Source organism: Amblyomma maculatum, chromosome 1 (genome assembly GCF_055883805.1).
Source record: "Amblyomma maculatum isolate TAMU_Amacu chromosome 1, ASM5588380v1, whole genome shotgun sequence".
Lineage (NCBI taxonomy): Eukaryota > Metazoa > Arthropoda > Arachnida > Ixodida > Ixodidae > Amblyomma > Amblyomma maculatum.
In genome coordinates this window covers 379208442-379226153 of record NC_139344.1, presented here as the reverse complement: position 1 = coordinate 379226153, position 17712 = coordinate 379208442, and the positions used below count along the sequence as shown (strand labels likewise).

The following is a 17712-nucleotide window of genomic DNA, read 5'->3' as shown; positions in this document are numbered from 1 at the left end:
TCATCTCGGCCACGCCTGTGGTGTGCCGCGCCGCTGTCCAATGTTTACACGGGGTACCGTCCCGAGCGGGATGGCGCTGGGGCCTCGAGTGCGCTTCTCGAGTACGTCGTTTGAATCAGAATGACCCTGCGAGACGGTCAAGTGCGGGGAAGACCATCCTGTTATGGTTTCTGCTCTTGTTTTGCTGACGAGGCGTTTGCCAAGAAAGGGTGAGCCAAGCTTTCCTAAGCAAGAAGGCCAGGACTCGGAAATGGACAGAGAAAGTACAAGAGAAGAAGAAAAGAAAAACAAACTACAGCTGTGCTTTTTCTGTTTTTGACGAATCACAGGTTAAGCAAATCGTTATTGCTGGACCCGACGATGGTCACCCGGAGGTAAGTAAAGAAAGGAAATGCACTTAAGCTAAATTGCAGGTTGTTTAGGTTGGCTTATATTTAAATGGGGAAACGAACAAATTAAGGTAATTAGGACGGTTGACCTGCACCTTCTAAAAAAAAATTAATGAAAGCAGTGCTTAAAAATAGGCTTCGAAAATTGTTGACGTTTGCTTGGTAAGAAGTGTAAAGCAGCCTAAATATGGAAGCTACGCAATGCCCCGCCGTGCTGGTGCAGTGGTAAGACGCCCGACTACTGTGCCAAAGTTCGCGGGTTCGAACCCGACCACGGCGGCTGTGTTTCGATGGGGGCGAAACGAAGTGGCGTCCGTGTGCTGTGCGATGTCAGCGCACGTTAAAGATCCCCAGGTGGTCGAAATTACTCCGTAGACCTTCACTACGGCTCCTCTTTCTCTCTTTCCACTTTCACTCCTACCTTCCTCCCTTCACTTACGGCGCTGTTCAGATGACCACAAAGCAAGTCTGTGAATCAATTATTATTTATTATTTAAGCGACGCACCTTTGGAAATTACCTTATAAATTTACTTGACAATAGGTCTTTCCCGAGGACGTGCTCCTTGGTCGTTTCAGCGGTAATCTGTGCCATATGCGTAAGTTACAAACATTCCAACGATTCGAACTCCGAGGAAGGGGTTAGAACCAGACCAAGGGCGCTGAATTAACAAAGCTGTACGAAGGGGTAAAAAAAAGCTTTGGGTATTTGTATAGAAATTCGATATGGGCCCTTATTTTAGCTAACCAACCTAAACGTAACAACTAACGACATTAAAGCACAGATTGGTGCACTCAAGGCGTTTGTCAAGTTATAGGCGTTTTTCTTTTATCGATCTTTCAAAAGCTGACAGCAACAAGCACTAAGCGATGTGAGTAAATACACATGAAAACAATAAATACTTTTCTAGTGGAAACATAAACGGCGGACAATTTTAAAAGTAATGGTTGCGCTTTAATTTAGCATCTGATTTCACAGGAGCTGGGCTAGTCAAGGAGGTTTCTTGCGCTTTGCCCAAAGTTTTAAGTCACCCATTCCATGCTACATTTTGTGGCTGCGACAGTCTCCAAAAATTACTTTTCGAGCATTGTTGCTCATTTTAAATTTGATATTTGTAAAGGATTGTTACCATCTTAAGACATAAATTAAAAAAAAAAACTTCTATATCGTAGGTTTCTTCTTCAGAACAGCTTCACCGAGCAGATTTCTCATTTTCCGCCTTGCTTCCTAATTTCAGATAGCTCATGGTCCATACAAGGCGTAATTAAGGTTTCTAGATTTATATAATTGGATAACTCTAGCGGAAACACTCAAAACGAACCACGAATGAAGGAAGACAAGAAAGCCTGAAACTTTCAAACTAAGCTCAAATAGCACGGTGGACAAAGGACGCAAAAAACCCATCTCAGTTTTCCGAGTTTTCGTCATAACGCTTTAGCGAATCGCCCCTGCTGCTGACAGCCGCGGAAGTACAAATGCTGCTACGATAAAAGGCAAGTGTAATGGCTTTTTTTTATTTTTTTGGCTACATTGTGTTTGAACGAGGACGCGTTGTTTTACTTTAACGCACTGCAGTGGAAACATTGGTGCCTCGCAGCTCTTTGCGTTTAGGAATTTGTCTCTTTGTTTTATTTCTTTTGTGTGTGTTCAGTTCATTTTGGCGGTCCAACAGCAGGAAATCCTGATGGAATCGCGAGAGGCTCAAACACGTTCGGTATACGTGTTGCGCGCTGGTTTCTGCGCGGGCGTTCGTTTAATTCTGGCTTACGAGAGTTTCCGTTCGTTCCTTAAAGGCAAGCTTAAGGCAATACAATATCTGGGCGAGCACCTTTATTTTTATTTTTTTTATTCTACCCAGAAACAATTACCTTTTTCCTTGCTGAAGTGTCCTACGGAGCAAACAGTATAGCATCTAAAGCATTAAGGAGAGGCCGGGGTATTTGTTTTAGGGATTTAAACAGGTCTGTGAGAAAGCAATAACAAATATTTTTTTTTTGCAGACCTAGTATACAATGCTGGTTCGAGGAAATCAATTTCGACATACGAAAGCAATCCCCGCAAACCTGTGTGTGTCTGGAACATTCGTTGTCATAGCTTCGCCTTGCTACTGTACGTAAATCTTGGCGATACTATTCCCTGTGTGAGCTGTTGTCCCATAGAAACCGCAAGAGGCGGCGGGACAATGCATCTCGAAGCGCTACCCAGGTTACTGAACAATTTATATTAAGCAAATATAAATAGAGATCGATTACCGGACCTCCTATCGCGTTCGTAGAAAAGCTTTCGCAAGGTACGTGGGTAGCACCTTCTGGTACAGAGTTCGACAGCACGTCGATTACGATACCGAAAGCGAGAATAGCATCGCTTAAAATTTGGTCTAGAACTGTGATTTTTTTTTTTTTTTTTCAGAATCCGCTTGATCCATATTTGCTCGCGGCGCAACAGTCTTCGACAAAGATGGGAAACCAGTCGTGTTGCTCTACTCAAATTGCGTCAGTACTTACAGATGCCAATTTCACCCAGTTTCTGCCATATCTTTTGCTACGCTATAAATAGTGCAGATAAGACGGTAACATATACGTCACTAGCACTTGGACAAGCTGGTTGTTAGAAAGGAGAAAGATTATTGGTTTTAAAGTACTGGAAAGCGCATAGACTCTAGGGAGTTTAAGTTTGTTGCTCGCAGTGAACAGCTTCTCGATTTCTGATTTAATCTTTTAATCGTTTTGTATCCCTGTAGGAAAAAACTGGCCTTGTAGCCGGTTGCCATTTTATTTGCTGACCTAAGGTTAACAAAAGTGTCCACAAAGCTCAACTCATTGCCATGTTTCAAACGATAGACTACTTGTATAACTAGATATAACAGATGCCACACCCAAGACTGGCTGTGATTTGCGATACCATGCCCTGTGCCCCGCCGGCGTGGCGCAGTGGATAGGGCGCTCGACTACTGGGATCGAATCCCGGCCTCGGCGGCCGCTTTTCGAGGCAGGCGAAAAGCAAAGGCACTCGTGTGCTGTGCGATGCCAGTGCACGTTAAAGAACCCCAAGTGGTCGAAATTTCCGGAGTCCTCCACTAGGGCGTCTCTCGTAGCCTGAGTTTCTTTGGGACATTAAACCCTACAAACCAAACAAACCTGCCCTGCAGATTCAGGCCCTGATAGGTAAGCAGCAGCTCTAAAACCTCTCAAACCGTTAGGCCATGGTTTTAGTAAAGTTTACACTTTACTAAATGTAAACTTTGTTTATAAATAAAAAAAAAAAAAAAAAAACATTAAATAAGAGTTTGTCGAATTCTCGTTTTAATATGGTAGTGGTAGTTTTATACACAGTACGGCGCACGTTTAAAGAGAAAGTGGAATCATGTGCCCTGAATAGTTTACAAAGCGCTGCCGCTGATAACTAGTGAGAATGCACGGCATCAAGTGCACGCTCGGAAAGAGCAGCCAGCCCCGCTTATTACATGCACCTTGTGCGATCGTTAGTCGCACGCTTTCTTGGCAGTGCTTTTTAAAGCTCCCTGTCCCCGTACTCTCATGTTCCATTAAACAGTGGACCGTAATGCACATTTGTTTAAAGCCTAGTCCAGTAAACTAAAACCTATGTTGTAAAGCGTTTGGACAGTTTTAGTTTGGTTGCGAAGGCAAGGGTGTTGCAACGCGAGGAGATATTTTGGGGGTTATTATTTTATGCTCCTTTTTCGTTATGAGTGATTTTTTGTACGTTATAAAAGTACAGATAGGGACTTATTGATTTCGTGATTAGTTCACTATTTAATTCACCGACCGCCGTCAGCGACGTTTCGAATACTTCTTAACAAGTTCTTTATCATGCTGCACTTTTAAGCCGTACGTGCGCTTCTGTTTCTGTCAGAGTACGAATTATCGACGCGGTGTCTGCTCATGCATCGTAACACCGCAAAATGAGCCCATGTGAGAAACGCGAACACCGCTATACGAATTTTTTCTCGACAATACATATTCATTCCTCATTTATTAAATCATTGCTTTCGTTGACATCGTGCTTGCAGTGGTTTAACGAGGTGTCCAAATAATTATTTTACTTAAAAAAACAAAACAAAAAACAACAACTGTCTCTTTGGTTTAGCAAGGAGCGTAAAACTTGAAAGAACCTAATAAAAAACTGCATTAGTGGTAGCGCAGGCTTGGGAAAGGAGCCAACCTGCCGTGTGTTCTATTAAACCTTCATCGCAACACGAACCCGAACTCCTCACGGCTAATATAAAAATAATTATGCTTTCGAAACCGAAGCCAACGCCTAGAAATTGTTTCACAGACTTTAAAAATCGACCTGTTCAGAAAAAAAAAACGCGACATTAGGCAAAGCGTCACTCACTAAAGAGCACCCTTGCTTAAAGGAAGAAAAAAAGAAAAACACTACCCGAAAACTCATGGTAGGATGTTGTGACGAAACAGTGCAGGAAGAACTTGCACCTTAAGCTAACGAAACGACCGCCTCTATTCTGACAGCTTGGCGCGTTCGGAAAATCCGAGGCGGTGGTGACAACAGCGACTGACCAAACTCATTCCGAAAAACGGAAGCCTGCCAGCTGAGACGCGTCCAGAAAGAAAGCTAGTGATGCTGAGGCGGACGGGGTGAGAGTTTTCCATTCTTACGCTGTTCTTACTTTCTGCGGACGTCGTCTTCGTCCAAGCCGGGCATCCTCCTAACAAAGCCAAGGAAGAAAGCTCGGATGCCTCTCAGAAAACGCTGGGTCCTGATTCATTCGATTGCCGCTGCCCAGACGCGCGCACGCGTGCTCGGAAGCGTACGCACGTCATGCCAGACGGCTTCCCCTTCTCTCTCTCCCCTTCTATATAAGCCCTGTCTTTCATTTTCTTTCCTGTTTTCGCCTGCACAACACACAATGGAAGAAAAACAGAGCACCTCTCCTTCTGTCCTGACCACTCTGCGACGCTTAGCGCTCAAGTTGGGGATTGGAATCCTCCGTTCCCTATGCCCCGCTGTACCACCGGCTTCCCGACAGCAAAACAGAACAAACCTGTCACCCCTCGGCCTGCAAGAGCCCTGTCGCTTCTGGTTCGGTGTGGTGGGCTTCCCCGCAAACCACTCCGGTGTCAGCCGGCCTCTTTCTCTTTGGTCGAATGCCCGTGCTCCTGCTTCTTCTCCATCCCGTGCCCTGGCGTCTTTCCCCAAGCGCGTTCGGCTGGGAGAAGCGTCGGCGCGCGACACAGCCATCAAGCTGGCGAGACAGCCACAATCCACAATGCGTCTCTTGCGTGCACGCAAGCCGTACTGGGCAGCGGGTCTGCAGTATGGAGCGTTGCTTCCGTATGCGTCTTTCCCGCGAGGGAAGGTCGCAGCGATCGCTGTGACATCACGTCCCGCAGTTTGCTGCATTGCATAGTGAAGGCTTGTACAGTTACACGTCTCGTTTCTGGCCATCGTCCGGTGCAATGCGAAGCATTCTCGCTAAGCTAGGCTTGTTAAGAAGGTGTAACAGGCATTAATGCGGACCTGTAGCTGTAGATGTTAAAGGCGCTAACAATATGTGATTGAAGCCTAAAGTTTAGTAATGTAGCACTAGTAAGTTTTCATTGCAGGAAAGCTACGTGCTTTGTAGGCTTGCGTGTTAGAAAAAGATGTAGAGCGTTTATTGAAAAAAAGCTGAAAAGTAGTGGGCAGGAGAGATGGTGGCGTAGCAGGGCCCTCTCATTACTTTCTACCTTCTACTGTACATATACTGTTTTCTGTGTTCAGTACAACGAGCTTAGAAAACTCTATCGCGTTACAGTTATAGCTTTTCCTTTCCTTGTTAAATGCTGTTAAGAAAGAAGAAGATTCTTATATAATATGGTTTCAGATGAAGAGAATTCTGAAATGCAAATACCAGATATTTTGAGATTGTGTATTTCATTGCGCTACAATATCGCTATGTTCATGCACCAAAAAGCCCAAAAAGCTACGCTTTCGAACTATAAATTATGTATTTCATTATCCTATAGTGAAAACTGAAGCGAGCTAAGCTAAACAGAGGAAGCTCGAATGATTGATGTCAGAAAAAGTTTCATGTCTTGCTTCCTCATATAAGTAATAACAGTTATTTGCAACGCGCTTGTGCTATATTCTGCTCTCGGTTTCTCATTGTGAACTGCAAATGTGAAATGTAAATGAAGATGAGTGCTTTGCCAATCTGTGACCCCCCTACTATAACGCCTTCGGGCAATGCGGGCTAATCTTCGGATAAAGAATACCTCTTCACGTGCTTGTATAGGGCTCTAAAAAGAATTTTGCGTGTAAACAAACAAAATGATCTGATAGAAGTAACTCTGTGTCACTTTGAGCTTAAACGACACGGTGTAATTAAAGCGACACTTTGCAGCGCACCAGTCCTAAAGGGGCAGCCCTAATCATCCCCTACTTCGCGCTGTGAAACCGAGAGCATGGTATTTCACGCATCCACCTTCGAGTGCACTGCATGCAACTGGTACAATGCACCGCAGGCCTATTGTGCACCGTGTGGCGCCTTATTGCGATCCATTGTGGCCCTTCTGACCGGCCTGGCGGGGTGCGATGGTGGGAGGCTGTCTCGGTGGCACGCCCTCATCTCGCCCTTGACCGATCCCGCCCGTATTGCGCACCCGGCACTGTCTCGGCACCGGCTGCGGCCGATGTGCTGAGAACTTGAGGGGCGTCCGGAATGTCTTCCGCAGTTTATTTCCGTGAGCGTGACACGGATGTCGTAAAGCAGTTATGCGTGGGGCGCAGATCGGCTCCGTCACAAAACGGTGGGGGTGCTACTACGTGTTCGAGCGTTGGAACGTCTTCCTCTTAGTGGAGACTGGGAGCGGGATGGAACCAGGCATAACGAGACATCATTCCTCTTACACCAATTGGTGTATCCGAGGAGATTTCTTGGAGTTGTACTGTTGCCAGCACTATTGTTGAATCGCGTTCTTCGTAACAACAAGAATAATAATAGAGATAATGTAAGTTTTCCTAGTCTCACGTTTTTATGTTCCGGAAATTGAGAATAAAGAATTTCGGAATTCAGGTGAGAGCCAATGAATATAGAATATATTTCGCTATGTGGCCCAAGACTGTGGCTTGTGAGAGAGTAGAGAGAGATAGAGTAAACTTTAATTGTTTAACGGAATAGTGTGGGTGGTTTCCTCAGTCCAGGATGCCATTGGCCTGGGCTGTCTTCCGGGCCCTGGTGAGCAGGCTGCGCTGCTCAGAGAGACCCGTGTGGGCCAGCTCTGCCTCCACTCCCACTCCTACTGAACGCTCGATCTCTATACGTGAGACTTTAGCGGCTGTGAGGATATTATTCTCGAGCTTTCACATGAAACGGCAATAACAGTTAACTGTTTTTTCCTCCTGCAAAAAAGAAAAGAAAGTTTACGAATGCTGTACGCATATGTTGTAATCTGGCAATGTGACCTGGTGAGCAGAAATACTCGCCTTGAGACTTGATGGGAGGTATCGGGCCGTGGCCGCGAGCTTTTCTTAAAGCTGTTTGAAAGCGCATCCAAAAGAAATATTTTTGAGCGCCTGTAAGGTGAGACTTTTCTGCCATGATTTGAAAACTTACCTATTATCTAGTAGACACAAATTCGTCCTGTTGAAAAGCGCAATGATAAAGAATAAGTTGCACATTTCTAGACGCGTGTGGAATCTGCCGTTCTGTCGCAAGCCGAGGGAATTCAGAGAGATCAATGGACAGCATTCCGCAGTTAATATTGAAGAAAAGTTAAAGAAATGAGTCGGAGTCCCAGCCTGCCATTTGCTCTATCTGATACCGGTACCTTCTAGAACCGCTTAACCTGACTTCTTATTTACCACTTCCAAGCAGCGAATTAGAAGTTCCAGTAAAAGATAAGATTGAATGGAAAGTATCCTGCGGCATCGGCGCACATTGTTTTTCATGTAGTTAAGAAGTTCAGTCTTCATTATTAAATGAATGCATGGATTTTATTTTTTCAATAAGGAAAGAACAACACTCTACTAAAAAAAAAGGAGAAAATAGAAAGAGAACGTTTGGTTATTCACTGCTACGGTCACATGTTCCCGCATATGATGTGAAATTCAGGCGCCGAATCCAAATCGCATTGTAGGCTTTGAGCGCATTTCTTGCGAAAGTGGACTGGGTTGAACACGGAGCAATTTAACAGCGTACAGACGGTGTCTACGCCGACGCACGGAGGCCCTTTCAGGGTGCTCCACTTGAAGAAGACAGCATGTGGGCAAATAAAGTAATCGCCGCTTTTGTGGTCGTTTTTCCTGGCTCTTTGCGTCTCACGATTGAGATCCCCGTGTTCGAACTGGCGCTGTAGCCAGCGCAAATATCGGGGCGTGCCACTTCATCTTCACGCTCTGTGCGTTCGTTAGAGAGTCGGCGCTTGGAGCTACAACGATACAAGCTTCTAACGAGGAACCAGACTACTGCCATTATATATTAAATCAATTTACCAAAACTTGACAATGTTACTATACTAAATATGACGCCAAGGCGTGTTCAAGCAGCGAAGTGCAGCAAAGTGCCGCATGACATTAATGGTCATCCCGAATCCATGATGTGCGTTCGTTAGAGAGTCGGCGCTTGGAGCTACAACGATACAAGCTTCTAACGAGGAGCCAGACTACTGCCATTATATATTAAATAAATTTACCAAAACTTGACAATGGTACTATACTAAATATGACGCCAAGGCGTGTTCAAGCAGCGAAGTGCAGCATGATATTAATGGTCATCCCGAATCCATGTAGCGCATTATAACTGCGCAAAATTAAGTCAGTAGCAGCGCTAGACTTGGCTCTTTCGCATGCACAAAATAATGACAAAGTCCTCGTATGTATGTATGTATGTATGTATGTATGTATGTATGTATGTATGTATGTATGTATGTATGTATGTATGTATGTATGTATGTATGTATGTATGTATGTATGTATGTATGTATGTATGTATGTATGTATGTATGTATGTATGTATGTATGTATGTATGTATGTATGTATGTATGTATGTATGTATGTATGTATGTATGTACGTACGTACGTACGTACGTACGTACGTACGTACGTATGTATGTATGTATGTATGTATGTATGTATGTATGTATGTATGTATGTATGTATGTATGTATGTATGTATGTATGTATGTATGTATGTATGTATGTATGTATGTATGTATGTACGCAAACAGCAGGCGTCTGCAGCACTAACTTAACTGGTTTTCTTCCTGAGCGGCGAACATACATTAAGTAGCTTATTTCGCTGGCGGCTTGTGATAATAACCAGCGCATGAGCCCACTGTAAAGTTAGGCGCGGATGAGGAAGAGGAGGAGAAACCAACTTTAATATAACGAACTATTAAGCGTCGAGATTGTCCTGGCCCAGGGTCACCAAGGCCAACTGGTCTTTCAGCTGGTCAGAGGCTAACCAAGCCTGCCATACTGGGGGAGGAGGGTGTCATAATTGAGTTGACTTAATTTAAACAGATCAGGAAAACATCCAGTGTTCTAAGTTTGTATACGGCTCAGGACAATTCGGGCATGCGGGAAGTTTCTGTACCGCGTAAGACACTTTCCGCATGCCCGAATTGTCCTGAGCCGTAAAAGCGGCTCTCCTACTTTAAAACAGTAAAAACGCCTCTTCTACTTTAAAAGCGAAGGTGGCGGCCTCAGAAAACGTAGTCTTGGGCTAAGGATCCGACCAAACTCTCCATAATAACCCTTCCACTTTTTCCATCAGTAAAGCGTTTTCAGAATAATCAGTACTTCAGAAATGACAAACCTCGTTTTCTCCAACAGCCTGTACAATTCTGATCATGACAGATTGTGGAACTACCAAATTTCTGCGAGGATTTGCACTAAAAACGTAAACTTGACATATAAAATAAAAAAAATATATATATATTGCCGTTTCAACTACTATTACGAGTTCGCGAACTGCACACTCGGTACCTGCGGACCACGCGTCGTGACAAGAGAATCTAGCAGTTTAGTGATTTCACGAATTCAACCTTACAGGCGTTATACCCAGTTGGGTCTGCAGTTCTAAAAGCACGGTATATTTCGGCCTTGCATTCCTACCGCAGTTCGTTTTACAAGTCGACGACAAGCGCCCACGTATGCCTGTAAAGCGTGCTTTCTGCATGGCTTACTTGCGTTTGCAGAAAATAACTTTACAAATGAAGCACAGAAGCATCCGGCGCACAGCAAAACTAGGGTTTTACTTTTACTAAAGTAACGGTTGGAAAAAAAAAAATATTTGCTCAGAACGGCAGTGAAAGTCGCTAAAATTGTACCCCGCCACCGGGTTTTTATCTGTTGTAGGCTGTCATTGCACCCGCCACCGCTTCGGTGGTAGACGACGGCTGTTGCGGCGCGCGGATTTCTCTCCCTCTTCTTTTTCTTTCTTCTCTATTTTCTCTTCTGCCTGAGCCACCGGGGTGGTGCAGTGGTAAGACGCCCGACTATTGTACCGGAGTACACGGGTTCGAATCCGACCTCGGCGGCTGCGTTTCGATGGAGGCGAAACGAAGAGGCGTCCGTGTGCCGTGCGATCTCAGCGAACGTTAAAGATCCCCAGGTGGGCGCAATTACTCCGTAGTCCTCCACTACGGCTCCTCTTTCTCTAATTCCACTTTCACTCTCACCTTCCTACCTTCCCTTACGGCGCGGTTGAGATGTCCACAGAAAACAAGTAAGACAGTTACCGCGCCTTTCCCTTAAAATAAATAAATCAATGAATCTCTTCTGTACGCACGAGGAAGCGGAGGTAGCTCAGCCACAGAGCCAGTAGCAGGCCCGTGCATTTTCATTGCCTTCTTCCTACAGCCACAACAACAGGCAGCGGAGGTGGCTCAGCTGCAAAGCCAATAGCAGGTCCGTGCATCTTCTTTTCCTTCTTCCTACAGTCATAACAAGAACAACGTGGCGTTTCTTGACGCGATATCTGATGGCAGGAACACTAGACAAGAACGCATCCTTGGGCGCAGTATGGTTTGGTTTGTGGTTTGGTGTGTGGGGTTTAACGTCCCAAAGCTACTCAGGCTATGAGAGACGCCGTAGTGGAGGACTCCGGAAATTTCGACCACCTGGGGTTCTTTAACGTGCACTGAAATCGCACAGCACACGGGCGCCTTGCTCTTCGCCTCCATCGAAAAGCGGCCGCCGGGGCCGGGATTCGATCCCGCAACTTTGGTAACAGTAGTCGAGCGCCATAACCACTGCGCCACCTCGGCGGGGTGGTGCGCAGTATGTATGTATGTATGTATGTATGTATGTATGTATGTATGTATGTATGTATGTATGTATGTATGTATGTATGTATGTATGTATGTATGTATGTATGTATGTATGTATGTATGTATGTATGTATGTATGTATGTATGTATGTATGTATGTATGTATGTATGTATGTATGTATGTATGTATGTATGTATGTATGTATGTATGTATGTATGTATGTATGTATGTATGTATGTATGTATGTATGTATGTATGTATGTATGTACCGAGCTGCGCAGAGCTCGTGGCTCTTCTTTCTCTTTTTATGAAAAATTCTCTTTGACACGTTACTCGGTCGCTTACACCGACAACCGCACTACCGGAAACGCGTTTCAACCTCCGAACGTGCGCATAAGAGTTGGGCTCTAAGAACACCCATGATACTGAACTTCAGATGTCGGCCTGGGTGACAGAGGCATTCGCTGTAGTCTAGACTGACTGAACGCTCACTGAATCCAACCTGTTGCGTGCTCTTTCCGAATTTCATAGGGCGTGCAATTGGCCTATACTTTGATATAAAAACGAGTGTGAGTGGGAGAACTCGAGAGTGGCGCATGAAGTGCACTAATATGGATGCACATTATCAAGTAGAATATAAATATTACTAATTTGGCTAGAAAGCTCCATGACGACTGATAATTCCTGACGAGGCCTAACTACTGGGCGTATACTTCAACGCGCCTCCGACGTGTTGCACTTTCGCACTCCGCATAAGATTATGATTTACCAATTTCTCAAGCGGCTGTTTTATTAACATGTTCTTTAGAAATGACTGTGTGCCCAGTCTTTCATTATTACGCTAATTCAGACAGCGCATTTTTCTCTCAACAGGCGTTCACGGAAGCCATTCTGCTCTTTACAAAAGCTATAAAGCGTTAGGCGTATTCGCTTTTCATAGTTAGCGTACTGCCCTAGCTATTGGGCTACTGCATTGAACCCGGTCGCGCCAAAAAAGAAAGAATAAATAGGATCATCTCCTCGCTCAAAGCTTCCACGGGAGGAAGACCGTCGAGCAACGTAAGAGCAGATTAGTCCAAAGTTTTTGTTTTCTCGCACGCACACGCAGTCCTCTGCACTAGCTCAAAGGACTCACAAGAATAGGCGTCACGCCGCTGCAGGGGCACGCATAGCGTTTCCCAGGAGACGCTGCCGCCGCCTCCAAAGCAAGCCGGCGGCAAAGCAAAACGGGCCTCAATCCGGTGCGTCCCTTATTCCCCCTCTCTTTCCCTCTACGCCTGATCGCGTTATGAGCCTTCGCTTTCTTCCCACCTCGCACACTCTATTTCGGTTCGTGCTCCCAGTTTCCCTATTTCGTTATCCCATTGCCTCGCTTCCTGATTCCCTCTTCCCTTTACGCTCATCCTTTGTTACCATTAGTTCTCTATACCTCTCTCCTTGCCAGCTGAGTGACTCTATGAACGAACGCACGAAGAGGGAAAAGAGGAGCAAAGCACGGGGTAAAAAGATCGATCCCACGTTCGACCAGCACGTCAAGCATTCTTCGCGGTGCCAGAATCGTGGCGATGACTAACGCACCCCGAATCGTGAGCCTTGATTCAAACCCAACCTCCCTCGGCAACTCCTCTTTTCCCCTGGCTGCTGTGTGCACGGCAATGCCGGGCTGCGTGCCGAGTGACCGGTTCTGGATGTGTTTGTTGTTAAGGCCGTCGCACTCAGTTTCTCCTGATGCAGGTCGCTGTTTCTTTTTTCTTTATACTCTAGAGAAGAAAGCAGACCAGGCGGTGACGTGGCCACCAAAATGCGCAGGAAGTGATTATCTTTGAGTGAGGTGGGGGCCTTCGACGTCAGATGTGTTCTGCGCTGCAGTAACTCAGTTTCATTTAGATCTTGAAACAGAGGGAAACGAAACAAAAAGAAAAAAACGACTACCTTTCGAGCACAATTTTAAGCACAGCAAGGGTGCCCGTTGCGTAGAGATAGAGGCGAGGCAAGAATTTTGGAGTGTACTTATAATCTTGCATTGCAATATTTTACACGCGATGCAGTTAATTAGGAGACAAACTGTTCTTGATTAACATTACTGTTCATTTTCGTGGATTGATTCAGGGCTGCTGCGAAGCCTCCTTTGAGCCGGCTCCGGCGGGTTTTGGCCTCAGTCTGAGACAAATATATTACCTTCGCTTGTCTCTGCCTTGGACAAGTGCGCAATGATGTTTTTATTTTGTGTATAGAATTTATTAAACGCAGTTAAGTAGAAGAAGGGCTATGCATACAAATTATTTACAAAGCACCCTGACGTTGCTTTGCTCAATTATCTGGTTTATTAAGACGAAAGAGGAGAGAGATTAGCTTCACTGGCTCCTGGGTATGCACGTTTATTCATTGGGTATGCACTGCGCCATATTAGCTTTATAAAGATGAAGGTGGCCTTGTCATAATAAGGTATTTTGTGGGTGCGTGAGATTTTTATTAGAATGAAGGAGGTCTTATCGGAAGCCGATTTCGTTACTTGATAAGCTGCCGGTCCTTCACCACGCGCTTAGGGTGCTTTCGTTCTCATCGCCTTCATACCCTGTGAGACATTTGCACTAAATACTCTAATTCATCCTCCTTCGTCCTAATCAAAACCTAAACAACAAATAAAACGTTCTGCTAAAGATGGCAAAACGTGGTAAAGCAAAGCTAAACGAAGCAAGTTTTAGCTAAATGAGTGCTAAATCAAGCTAAACCACCGAATAACATCTTTTTTACGTTGTTGTACTTACTAGGCTTATTTTCGGCTTTAAAAGCTCAAAATATTATCACAGTTTCACTTAACAGGAACATCACTGAGAAGCACAAAGTACTTCTAGATCGACAGAATAAAGTCCGCAAATTTCAAACCATAATGATAATCGCCATCAGGTAGATCATCTACGAGAAGATAGCTTCAATAGACTATAAAATCACGCAGCTACGAAGGCCTTTCGTGACATCACTTCAGAATTGCGACCGACGCTCATGTTAAAAAAAATTCCTTACCAGCCAAGATCTGTTCATCCTTCTCATGGGCAATACTATCCTAATGAAAATAATCGCCAGGATAGAAAAATAGCTTTAACGCCGCACGCTCACTTCGCATGTTTCACTGTAGGCCTGAATGCAAACGTCGAACACTGCACACTAAAATAGCGAGCTAGATGGTCGTTCGCTCTTTCTCCGAACTGTCGAGCTACCATTAGCATGGTAGGAGATAAGGTGGGCTTGAAGACAGCAGCATGGTGGCGCTATATGTCGATAAAAACCGAAATAATGACCCATGTGATCGGTGGGTTCGTGTATTTTATTTCTGTCATTTTCTAATAGGTTGTGAAATGCAGACATACTTTTCTCATTCGCTAGAGATGAATGCATTAAATTATGCAACATAGCCAATATTCCGTGTGGCGATGTAAAGAGGAGGATATTTTTTTCAATATTTTTTAACGAAAAAGCGACCGTTCTCGCAAGAAACACACTTGCAAGCACACCGAACGGCAGTCTATCAGAGAAGTCGCATTACACAATATAGCTACAACATAGGGCGTAGCTTATTGTATTAGTTGATAGACTTGTAATGTACATTCATACCAAACTCATTTTTTCTGAGAGGCAGTCGAAGGCCCTAGCTGTCTTACGTCAGTTCAGTCGTTCAGTCGTGTCCGACTCTTCGTGACCCTATGGACCATGTCACGCCACGCTTTCCGGTCTCTCACTATCTTTCTAACATCACATAACTTCATCTGCAGTGCCTCAAGGATGCCATCTAACCATCGCGTTCGCTGCCTACCCCTTCTCCGGCGACCCTCAACCTTTCCCAACATCAAATCTTTCTCCAGCGACTCCTCTCTTCTCATCAGATGACCAAAGTAGCTGAGCTTTAACTTTAGAATTTGACCCTCCGATGAGCAGTCAGGGTTTATGGTCGACAATATCGACTGATTTGATCTTCTGGCAGTCCAAGGAACTCTCAAGAGTCTTCGCCAGCACCACAATTCAAACGCGTCAATTCTTCGGCGGTCAGCCTTTTTCACAGTCCAACTCTCGCATCCATACATCACAACTGGAAAGACCATAGCACGAGTTATACGGATCTTGGTTGGCAGACTAATGTCTCTGCTCTTTACTAGGCGGTCAAGGCTAACCATTGCTCTCTTTCCCAGAAGCAGGCGTCTCCTAATTTCATGGCTGCAGTCTCTTTCCGAGGTAATCTTGGAGCCCAAGAAGAGAAAATCTGTCACAGCTTCCACTTCTTGTCCATTAATACTCCAGGACTTGATAGGGCAAGACGCCATAATCTTTGTCTTTTTAATGTTCAATTTGAGCCCAAACTTCTCACTCTCTTCTTGTAGGCGCATCAGAAGTCTCTTGAGTTCCACTTCACTTTCTGCCATTAAAGTGGTATCATCCGCATATCTAAGGTTGTTGATACGTTTTCCAGCAATCTTCACTCCAGCTGAAGACTCGTCCAGACAGGCCTTCCTCATGATGCACTCTGCATATAGGTTAAATAGGCAGGGCGACAGTATGCAGCCTTGCCTCACTCCTTTCTCAATCGGAAACCAATCAGTAAGACCATGACCAGTTCTGACTGTGGCCTCTTGTCCTTCATACAGGTTCCTGAGGAGACAGATGAGGTGTATTGGAACCCCCATCTCTTGGAGAGCTTGCCACAATCTGCTGTGATCTACGCAGTCAAACGCTTTCACATAATCAATAAAGCAGAAGTAGACGGGTTTCTGGAACTCTCTTGCTTTTTCCATGATCCAGCGAAGGTTGGCAATTTGGTCTCTAGTTCCTCTGCCCTACATACATACATAGGCAAGATTAATCGAAAAACATAACCCTATGAATTCGACAAACAAAATGAAAAGCGCTAGAAATTAAATTAAGCAATGAAATAGGTTGATATAAGTAGAAAGCGAAAAATCCTTACATAGTATTTTGAAAATTGTTCAGTACACATTTTCCGGTTGAAAACCACGAAGCAAAACTTCGCTACGGTCTGTGCAGTTAAGTTTACACGAAGGCGGACTATATTCACTTGACAGAGTGCAATGAAGACTAATGACTAATTAAAAACAAAACTGGCCGCCATTTTTTGTTTTTTATTGTAAGATGACTAATAAATAATTAAAGAACTGTTGGACGTTTTTAAATTGTATTTTTTTTTGTACGGTGCTAGAATATATCTTGCAGCATTGAAAGCCGCCAAAATAGAAGTCGAGAATTGTTTTTATGTTTCAGAAGAGCATCGTGTTTCGAGCGAACGTGAAAATATCGGCTTTTCATGCACGTCATGTTGCCTTTCTCAAGTTGTACATTGATAAAACGCGAGAAATACATAAGCTGCTCAAGTTTTTTCGCACGTAGGTGTTGTTCAGATGACTCCCGTGAGAATTTCACGTGCAGCGAAGCCATTTTATTCATGTGTACTGGACGAAAGGATGCCTAATGAGGTTTCAACGGCGGATTTTCTGCATCTCTTATCTCCGGGAATTAAGCTGATTCAGAAACTCTGGGAACTAAGCTCACTTTGGCATGGCATCATTTTATTTTTACAATGTAATCATATGTGCTTTGAAACAAGAAGCAAATAGAGTTATCCCTGTATTTTCATTGCACTCAATTACACAAATAATGTGCACTGTGCAGTAATATGAACTTGCATATACCGCACAGCTGCATCATTTATAATCTTAGATGACATGAAGGAAAAACATGAAACACGCCTCATATACCGGACGCTGCAGCAAGCTTGCGGCAGAGCCCTTACAAAAATTTAGAAAGCGGACCAGTCTGAAACCAGTGCGAAAACAGCATTTCTGAACCATATTCTAAGCCATCGCGCACGTGATTTTCTATAAAAGCTCGCCTAATTTCATGAATTAACAGATATGCTCAAATTTTATAACGAAACCTTTTGGGTGGCCATTATCAATAGGCAGCTTGAAAACACTTGGGCAAGAAAATGTCAAATCAGCTTCTGAAGCGAAGAAAAATTTGTTCTCTAATGCTGATATTATATCACAACTAACGTCACTGACAGATTTATTAACGTAGGGAA

At 44.4% G+C, this 17712-nt stretch overlaps 1 long non-coding RNA gene across 2 annotated transcripts in view; it reads right to left on the bottom strand.

Annotated features, from left to right (window-relative positions):
- Positions 1 to 17712, bottom strand: part of LOC146208332 (uncharacterized) — a 674483-nt gene that overhangs the window by 44874 nt on the left and 611897 nt on the right. The window lies entirely within an intron of this gene.